Source organism: Dioscorea cayenensis, chromosome 7 (genome assembly GCF_009730915.1).
Source record: "Dioscorea cayenensis subsp. rotundata cultivar TDr96_F1 chromosome 7, TDr96_F1_v2_PseudoChromosome.rev07_lg8_w22 25.fasta, whole genome shotgun sequence".
In the NCBI taxonomy this organism is placed as follows: Eukaryota; Viridiplantae; Streptophyta; class Magnoliopsida; order Dioscoreales; family Dioscoreaceae; genus Dioscorea; species Dioscorea cayenensis.
In genome coordinates, this window is record NC_052477.1 from 3,180,085 (window position 1) to 3,190,789 (window position 10,705).

The 10,705-nt window shown below is 30.8% G+C and overlaps 1 long non-coding RNA gene across 2 annotated transcripts; it reads right to left on the minus strand.

The window, feature by feature from the left end:
• Window positions 1-7,096: 7,096 nt before the first annotated feature.
• Window positions 7,097-9,043, minus strand: LOC120265692. 2 transcript variants are annotated; one of them, XR_005537721.1, is made up of 3 exons: window positions 8,892-9,043; window positions 7,868-7,929; window positions 7,097-7,304 (listed from the first exon to the last, which is right to left on the minus strand). It is a non-coding gene; the product is annotated as an uncharacterized LOC120265692 (long non-coding RNA). The 2 variants fall into 2 exon arrangements; XR_005537722.1 differs by having other exon boundaries at window positions 7,097-7,673.
• Window positions 9,044-10,705: the final 1,662 nt, after the last annotated feature.

Genomic DNA, 10,705 nt, shown 5'->3' on the forward strand with positions numbered 1-10,705 from the left:
CCCATGATCCCTGAATCCTGATTTATCTGATAACTACAAGTTGTTCATTACGAATAAATAGTAACCAACCGAAAAAGTCATGAGTTGGTTAGAATTGGAATTTTGCTTCTATTGTTTGTGATTCTAGACTCTTTCTGTATACCTTTTGTTTTATAAATCAAAAGATTTACTCAATTTTATAAGATTTGAGATAGATCAACCAACTTTGAATTGTGTGTGCGCGCGTGTAATATGGTTTTAGCTTTTAAGACAGTTGTAAGATAATGTGCTTCATTTTTCCATTTTTGCCCTTAGATTCCATTTTATTGTAAATTTACTTAACACAAATGTATTGCCTTGCATGCATAAAATTATTTTCAATATGCTTTAAATTATCTTCATATTATGTAAAAACACTTTAATTTTAGAAAATATAAATTAGGTTATTTATCTATATTCTATGAATTAATATAGCCAACTCCAATCTTGAATATATTTATGTAGTAGTAGTAGCAATAATAACAACAACAAGAAGAAGAAAAAACAATAACAATAATAATAATAATAATAATAATAATAATAATAATAATAATAATAATAAGATATTATTGTAGCATATGTTATTTTTTAAATAATAAAATACCTTATTTCTCCAAACAGAGCGGCCTCATAATTTATTAGAAATATATACAGCTAGCTTTAATTTATTAAACTATATATTTGAGCTCTTCAAACAAGCAAGTTGCCAAATTCCATTAAGCAAGTAATTTATGTTGGGTGGGACTCTAAAAATGAAGAATGGTTATCATTATAAATTGAAGAAAAGCATGTGGATTTTTTTACTAGCTAGTATACTCCTAAAAATCCACTTATTCATACATATGCCTCTCATTAAAAACAAACACCATGCATGTATACTCTTTATAATATAATTTATTTTTACTGTCTCATGTACAATATTAAAATATAATATTACCTGTTAAATGCCCAAAAAATTTTGCATATATGCTCCTGAAAATTTCTAATGGTTTTTGAGTTAATATTTTTAAATATGTATCTTTGGAAAAAAACTAATCTTGTTTTTTAAACATTTGTTATGATGATTAATTAAGTCAGGTATTTTTGCATGGATACCTATAAAAAAATTAAGCTAGTTTTATAGACATCTAAATAAAAATAACATTGTTTAGGAATTTATATAAAATCCTATTTTTATCATTATAAAAATAAATATTTATATAATTCATGAAACAAACCTAATTTTAAAGGGTATACATGGAATTTGGTTTTGTTATTCATTTTCTCATCATCTTTTTGTGACATTTTTGTTATTGGACAGGAATTTCATAATATAACAAAATAGAACCCTCATTAAAAATTGAGAAGAAATTTTAGGAGTGGTTTTTTTTCAAATATCCCCTTAAAGTCTCCTTTTTTTTTTTTACAAATAATTTTCTTTTAACTAAACCTCAATTAATATTAAAACCATAAATATATCTTAAATTTTATCATCATAAAATCAAGAGTCACAATAACAAGAATAACAATAACAATAATAGTAGCAACAATAACAAAAAACAAAAAACAAAAAACAAAACTAGTTCTCTCATAGCTTGTTCACCTTCTCATGATCATCTTCTTCATGAGCTTTGAAGACATCATCTCTTATTGGAGAGAAGTACTGATCCATGGACTCATTTGAAGCTCTTTTCTCATCAATCTCTTTTACATCAATCTCACAAACTTTGGTTGAAGTTTGAGAAGATCTGCTTCTTTTTTTCTCCAACTCTTTTATGGCCACTGTTGTCTTTCCATTCTCCACCTCCTCCTTTGATCCTCCACAACCCATGAAATATCATTAACTAATAACACACACACACACAATAGAAAAGAGAGAAGAAGAGGAGATGATGAGAGTAATGAAAAGGAGAGGTTAATGGAGAATTTATATATATGTACATATATATGCATCTAAGTTTGGAATGTTACAGTGTGTATTGGTTGTATTTTCTTAGGATGTTGCTGGATTGTGCTATTTTTGTTTTTTTTTTTTCTCTTGACAAAAAAATTGTTGTTTTGATGTTAATAATCTTTTAAATCTTAATAATAGTTAAATGTCATTGTATACATGTATATACAAGAATTGTTTTGTTATTTATCTCTAACGTATATCCACTTATACATGGAAAGTGTTACTATCTTGAATGATCCATTATATATATATATATATACATATACCTACTACACCCTTGAAAAGTTATGCATATTATTGTTTTGGTTTTGTAGTATATGTAACACTAAAAAAAATAAAAATTATTTATCATTTAAATTATTTAAAAATATATACTACATAAAAAAATAAACAACAAGCTGAACCAATAACAAATCTAAAATTAACAATATATCAATCACATTGATGCTTTGCCATATTTAGATTTTTTTTTTTATTACCTTGATTTCTTTCTTTAAGTACTTAATATGTAATTCATTTTTTTTTAAGAGGAGTGAAGCTTAAATGAGCTCTCTAAACTAAGGCAGGATAAGCGAATGCCTCGGTTGCGGCCTATATAGTCCGCACATGCATGGGTACTTGCCTATATAGTCCGCGCATGCATGAAGTGCCCTCATAAGGGCCTGAGTACTAATTGATATGAATGTCGTTTTTTCCCTTTAATTTTTACCTTATATTCTTATGAATACAACCAATTATTATTGAAGCTCTTGCTTCAAATACATCTTCCAATAAAACAACTATACAAAATAATAAGCAGGTGTGCATTTTAATATATAAGATTTTATATAAACTTTATTATCTAAAAATAAACTTAAAAAAAAATAAATAAATAAAGGGCATATACCAACCAAGAAATCATTACTTTAATGCTAGCATATGGAATTATTATTATTATTATTATTATTATTATTATTATTATTATTATTATTATTAAGTCAGCAACTAAGTTGGCTGAGGGCACTTTCCTTTTTTTAATAAAATTTTTAAAAACTCTTTGTATATTTTCCTTATGATCTTATAATTTTTTTGACTTTTTAATTCTTATTTTTTTGAATTTTTTTCCTATTTAATCATGTGCTCTTAATATATTTAATAAAATGCTAAAAATACTTTTTAGCACCAGTGCCAACCTCATGTACAAAATGTAAGAAGATTTTATAATTTTAATTTAATTTAAATTAAAAAAATAAAAATTTAAAAATCACAATATTTTAGGGATTTAATAATTTAAGAGAATTGAAAACTTTGATGAGACCTACTATTACTTTCTGTTTTTAATTCTCCAAAAATAAATCCATAAAGGATATTATAGGAACACAATATAGCATGCTTGATGCATAGAAAAAAACTAAAAATTAAAATTTAAAAAAAACAACATAGAAACAATTTATTGGAGGATTTTTTTTTTTGTTTGAATAAGATGATAAATTATAATTTATTAATAAAAGATAAGGAAGAACATGACTTTATATATATATATATATATATATATACGAATTTCCTAAACAATTGGATGTCCCGGATTTCATAAACATTTTTACCCAACATAATTACTTGCCTAACTGAATCAGGCAATGTAATTGTTTCAAGAGCTCAAATAAAAAAATTTAATAAATTAAAGCTAGTTTATATTTCTAACAAACCCATGAGGGCATTGATTTTATATACATGGAATTTTTGCTTTAATATTTGATAAAAAGAAAAATTACTAATATACCTCTCTACAAATTATATTTGCTTGTATACCTCAATTCAAAAAAAAAATAAAAATACTAAAACTTTTTAAGGGCATATAAACAAATATTATTTTCAAAAGAGCATATTGGTAATTATTGATTTTCATAGATTTACATAAGTAATTTTTTTTTCTCTATATATTAATGTGAAAAATGGAGTTCTTGAAGAAAAAATATTTTATTATTTTCAAAATAACATATGTTACAATAATTTCTAATCATCATTAATTATCTTTTTTTTTTTTTAACTAATGGAAGTCATTGATATCTTTATATCATCATGCACTCTTTCTATTTATCTTTGCCTAAATTTCATATTTAATAATAATGCATCTAATTTTAATTTTTATTAGTAATTATATATATTTAGAATATTCTCTTTTTAACTTAAATATCACACTAATAGCATTTATGAACAAAAGAAATATATGAGCAATTAAACATTCTAAAAAAATTGTGTAATAAATTTATTGGATATTCATTAAATTATTTTGTTGATGAAAAGCAACATTTTCACAATGAATATGTTGTGATTTTATGAAATACAAATATTATGCTTGAATGATTTTCATTCATTTTGTATGTTGAAACTTTATTTGTATCCTTTTTATATGAGTGTGTTATTTATTATTTTTTAACCATGAAGTGAAATTTCAAGTTAAACTACTTTAAAAAATTATTTATTATTTCTGTGAAAAAACTAATTAATTGAGACGTTGGAGAAAAACAAAGGAAGATGTATAACTAATATGATACTAATAGGTCTTTTATCTTTATTAATTATTATTAAAAATAAGCTATAAAATAATTTTTAAAAAATAGACTTGCAATGTCATTCAAAATTCCTCTTCCAATCCTTATTTATTCGTTTCCAAAAAATCTCTAATATCTTAAATAATTGCTGATGGATCTTCTGTAAACTTTTGTAGTGTTATTCTACTTCTTTTTCATTCAAATCTCCATTCTATATTTTTTAATGTGAATATATTTTTCTAATGTTTATCAACACAAGTGAGGGAACACATATTAGAGTAATTAAATTAAACAAAAATAAAACTCATTTAAGATTGTCATTTTGTCTGCTTTTATATTATGACTATTATATTTTTGTGTTTAGGGACGGAACCAAGGAAGGCTAGCGGGGCTTCAGCCCCCCTTTAGCTCCGGAGATCTCTTGGCCGGTCAAACCAGTGGCCCCTCATCCTTTCTAGCCCCTCCAGCCCCTTCATTTCTAGCCTAAGGCAAAAGAGAACTCACCAAATCTATCAGTCACATGAAACCAAATACCAATTCTGCAAAAAGCTTCAAAAGAAACCGGATTCCAAAACCCTAATGCCAATAGAGAAACCAGCATCAACTGAAGAAATCAACGAGAACTCATCCCATCAAAATCCCCATGAAATTAATCTCCAAGTTCCACAGACCACCGCCCACGATCTATTCCTGAAAAAAGAACAAAATTGGTGAAGAAAATCGTGAAAATGAGCAATGACAGGCCGCAGATAGGACAACAAACTGTTTCTGGGGTTACAAAAGGCGCCTGAAAAAAAACAAATGCATTGTATTTGTGAAGATGATGCGGTTTCTGCCTTTTTTTTTCATATATACCCTTCTAAAGTTATTAATTTAGAAAAGTATCTGAGTTTGTAATTTACATATTCACCCTCAAAATATTTGTAAATAACTTGTATATTATAGCTTGTATATTTGTTAAATATAATTTCAATTATTTTGAGGATTAAATTGAAAAAATGCATCATTGCTTATCAGCGGAATAAAAGCCCTAAAACCCCTCAAAACCTCACTCTTCAAAAGCCCAAAATGCCCCTCGCGAACATTAAAATTCCCTCCCACTCCCTTCTCCCCCTCCTCTCCACCGCTCGTCACTACTCCCTCTCCGGTGCTGGCTCCTTCTGTGTTGAGAACCGGGCTGAGAAGCTCAATCGTATCGCTGATGTGCTCCTAGATCTTAATAAGATCGAGCGGCAGGACTACTCCATCCTCTTCCACCTCAAGCAACAATGCAATACTTCATGCCTTCAGGCTTCAATAGTAGTGGTATTTTTGTTAGGGAGAGACAATGAGGAGTGCATTCAAATTTTGGGTTTTAAGTTATACACAATTGTCAATATTTTAATGACTTGCTAGAATGGAGGAAACACCATAAATGCACACCAAGCATACTTGTAACTATGAGTCTATGAAAAGGAAAAAGGAAAGAAAGACCAAATATACACTACTGTTACGATGAATGAAATTTTTTCTACATTTTGCCTTCAGCCCCCTATCAATAAATCTTGGTTCCGTCCCTGTTTGTGGTGACCATGTGTCTTCTTGGATTAAAAATGTTTTTTCATCTCCTATAATTTTAAGTTTGTCAGCACTCCATGAGAAAAATTCAACAAGCGTTGTGCCTAGCATTAATCAGAATAACACAAACTTGTAGAGTGCATGCAACTAATGGCTAGGTTGTAAACATATGGGAAAGTTATCTTAGAATCATAAATACCGTTAGCATCATTGTCTTTTGACTAGATATATAGGACTGTAGTGTTACCTAAGAGAGTCCATTACGTCCCTGCGGTCACAACCAAGGGATATGTGAATCTGCACCTTCATCTTATTTTTAGTTTGTGGTAGCATTTAATTTCAATTTTCTTTGTTTTATAAAATTAGAGAATATTCTTAAGAGTTTTCTTTTAGAAGATATTTAAGGCAAGAATTTCTGCATATAGACTTATAATGTTGTAAGGATAAAGATGCTCTTGTACTAGCAAATACTTTGGTTCAGTGTGGGGTGGCATATAGGTAAAATTTGGTGAAAAGTAGAATATGAAAGTTGTAGCTTATGGTCTTAAGTAGATACCTAAAAAATTTTAGATTTGTTGGATTTCTAATTATCAAGTTACGATCTTTAAAAAACCAATCTCAGGTTTCTTTTCCATGAATGATTTTTAGGTTTTGTAGGACTTTCTCAATTCTTGAGACTGAATAGCTGGTTAGAGTCTCAAATAAGAAAATTATTCATATTTGTCTTAACTTCATGTTGTCAAAATTTCATTGTATTTGGAGATGTAAATTGGAAGTTACACATGTTTGAAAGAGCGTCTGAGGAAGGGACATGTATTTGTTAAATGTGAAAATAGTGGGATTGACACCGGACAAATTATAATAGAGGGACTAAAAGGACAGATTGGCTATAATAGAGGTCCTAAATATGGTATTAAACCTGTCACGCCCCAGCCCCACTGCCGGGCCCGCAGACAGATCGGCCGCATCCACTGGGACAGGGTCCCACTGGGTGCCAGGCCTCAGATTTGACCTGGTCAGAGTCAACCCTAACAAGCAGAATATAAATAGTAATACAGAAGCACAAATAGGATACTAGAAACTGAAATATTACAAGTACGGGCCTTAGCAGCCCTACATAACACAAAGATGAACCCAATAGTTCTCAATACATAAATACTGTCAGAATACAAGCCTTACACTCACAGAAAAGTGTACTACAGAGATACTGATAACAGCGGAAAATACACTCCCAGACACCCCCCGATCCTAGACTTGATCTTCTCCTGCGAGAACAGAGTTCACAGAGTGTATGAGCCACAAGGGCCCAGTAGGGTCGCAGAAACAACAGATAAAGCAGATATTGCAGAATACTATATCATACTTCATACAGAATACAGAAAACACAGAATACAGAAATAATCCAAAACTACGGAAAACACGCAGATTCAGTCATGTACATCTCCCTGGCTAATAACAGAAATTGACAGCACGAGGTTGGATCATCGACTGTGAAGTCGGGACAGAACAGAACAGAATATCAACAGCCGAAGCTGGATCTTCGACCGCAGTCGGGGGTAGCGCTACTACAGAACACATGTGCACATGGCTAGGACTTACTCCTCCTAGCTGGGCGAGCCAGGAATGGAGATGAACTAAAAACCCGCAGAAATATGAAATACAGACAGAGAAAATACTGAATAAATAGAACGATTAAATAAATAAAAACAATAAATAAATAAATGACAAGAAAATAAATAAATAATTAAATAAAATTATAAAAATAGAGAAATAACTTAAATATATAATAATTATCAGAAATACGGAATTTGCGGGTGCGAGAGCCTACCTGGCTCCGAACTACAGAATCGGGTTCACCAAGTCCCGCGAACTAGGGCTTGCTACCAAAATCTAACCAACAAAAGCTTTACTTAGAATTAAGTCTTGGGCCGGGCCTATTACAACTAGGGCCCCGGAGGAAGAATTTACAAACATGGCAGGAATAAGTCAAGCACAAACAAAATACCTATGTGTATAAAAAAAATAATAACCTGGTACGCAAGGTTCAAGGATGGCAATTAGGATACCAACTAACAGAATATAACTGAAAGTATAAATCTAACTATAAATATACACTCACACAGGTATAAGATGAACAAAAACATGGCAACCATGATTCTGGAAGTCTCACGAATTTACAGAACTATAGTGGTAAACATTAAGCAAATAAAACTACAGAAGCATGCCTACAGGGGTGTTTGAAATGGCCACGTCTAGATGTTAAGCTAATGCCAAAATGATCTATGAAAAAGTAATTAAATTCTAGAAGGTTTTAAAGCATTAAATATTAAAAGTCAAGGTCTTATGCAACCAACTCACATGTTGACCAGCTTGACTACCACCAAAGAGAAAATGAAAACATCATTAAGGTTAAGTTAACACAATTCTAATCAATATCATCCAACAAAGCTGCAGGAAATACCAGCACCACTAAGTGTAAACAAAAGCATAAATTTTCTACAAGTGCCAAAAGACAATTTCAACACATCAACCATGCTTCCAACCCAACCAAATCACCAGGATCACACACTCTCATGCAAAAACACATGTGAGCATAGCACTAACAAGATGATTAAACCCAAGGATTAAAGAAAGTGTTTAAGCTCTCATGATCACTTATAACACACAATAAAGCCACAGGAACAAGCATGAATGTGTAGAAAATCTACCCACTTACAACATGAACGCAGGCTTTGGGTTTAAATATAAAAGTGCTTATATACATCTTCAGGAGGAATACCACAAGAAGCTAACCAACTAACTACAACATCCAAGAGGTCAAGATCAACAAGACACAAGAGCAAGCAACCTACCTCAAATCTAGCCAGTGAAAGGAATCTCCTCCAAGCCCAAGCTCTAGCCTTCAGCCAAAGAGAAGCAAGCTCCCAAGGAAAAGGAGAAGAGCAAGGAGAAGAGGCTGCTCTCCCTTAAGAGCTCCACCAACGCTGCTTGACAAGACTCGACACTCACGGGAAGCCAAACAGGGTCACGGGAAAGCTGCGGCAGAGGCATGGGGAAGAGAAAATGCCAATGGTGGGCTCCACCACCTAAACAAAAAAAAACAGCAGTCCAAGTCCACACGGTCAAAGTGTCAACCCTGGATATTACAAAACCAACATGAACATTATCAGAATAATATAAAAAACAATTTTATCATAAACATTTTATTACAAATATATCAGGGATATGCTGCATTACAACAATAACACCAACCATTTTTAAAAAAAATTTCTTCACTTCCTTGCTTCTTGCACTACTATTTTCTCCGGTATCCCTTGAAGCATTTTGCATTGCTTCATGCATTGCTATTGATATGACATTAAATAATAACATAAGTATAACCCAACATAAACATCAGAATCATTGCAGCAATTAGTGAGCACTTAGTCACTATTTTCATAGCTCTCGTCATGACCCAACACACGAGTGATGTATAAATACACCACAACAAAGGATGCCAAGACACAAAGAATGAAAGTGACAACTTTCAACTATGCATTCTTTATCAATTCCTTCTTAGAAGCCAAGATTGGAATGTAAAATGCTCAAGAATTCTATGCAAATTAGCATATCTCCCAGGCACCGCATTAGGATATCCATCAGCGGGTAGAGAGATGGAGGAGATCCATGAGGAACATGTGAACCACATTAAGATCCATGCATATGACCTAGTAGAACAACAACAGGTGGAGTTGATAAAGTAGGGTGCCTCATTTAGCTTCAAACTCTCTATAAATTGTCTTCAAAATTTCTAGGCAATTTTAATGCCTTTTTATGTATTATCTTGCCATTAAACTCACGTACTTGGGTTAACAGTATGATTTTCAAAAATTAGTGACAAAAATTAAAAAGAATTCTTTAAAGAGCTATTTTATAATTATATAATTTAACCAATTTCCAAAACTCTCCATCTGCTTGATGTAGAGTTTGACGAAATAAAGTCAAACAATTCTCTTAGGAATAAACAAATATCCCAAATCCAATACCTAAATATTAATACAAGGTTAATATCGGCGCTTTAGACGGGAAAAAAGAGACAGTCGTTTGAGGGAGGTACAAATATTTTTCAAATGTGAAAATCAGGGACTAACACCGGACAAATTATAATAAGGTGACTAAAGGGACAGATTAACTATAATAATAAAAAGACTAAATAAGGTATTAGACTGTTTATGTGTGGAGGAGGTTTTGGGGCATGTGCTCAAGTGCTACTATTATTATCTGCATCATTTATTCCTAGTAATAATATTTTTACCAAATAAATTTTCCAGATAGGTTTCCCGATGTGGATGTCAAATTAGCATACACGTCATTCTTTCTCTCTTTTTTTTTTAATGAATTTCTCTTTATTATCTAAATCCTAAATTCAAATATTATTTATGGTTTAAGTTTTTAGATTTTTGGGTATAAGATTTTGTAGTATTTGAATTTAAGATTTTATATATGGTTTTATATTTTTTTTTAATTTTAAGAATTCAAGGATTTTTAAGATTTAAATTTGAAATTTATATAAAAAAAATGACGTGGATGATGATTTGAATAGGACATCCATGTTATTCAGAAACTTATTCGGGAAATATATTTGGTAAAAATAACATCGCTTTTCAAATAATATATATTAACAATT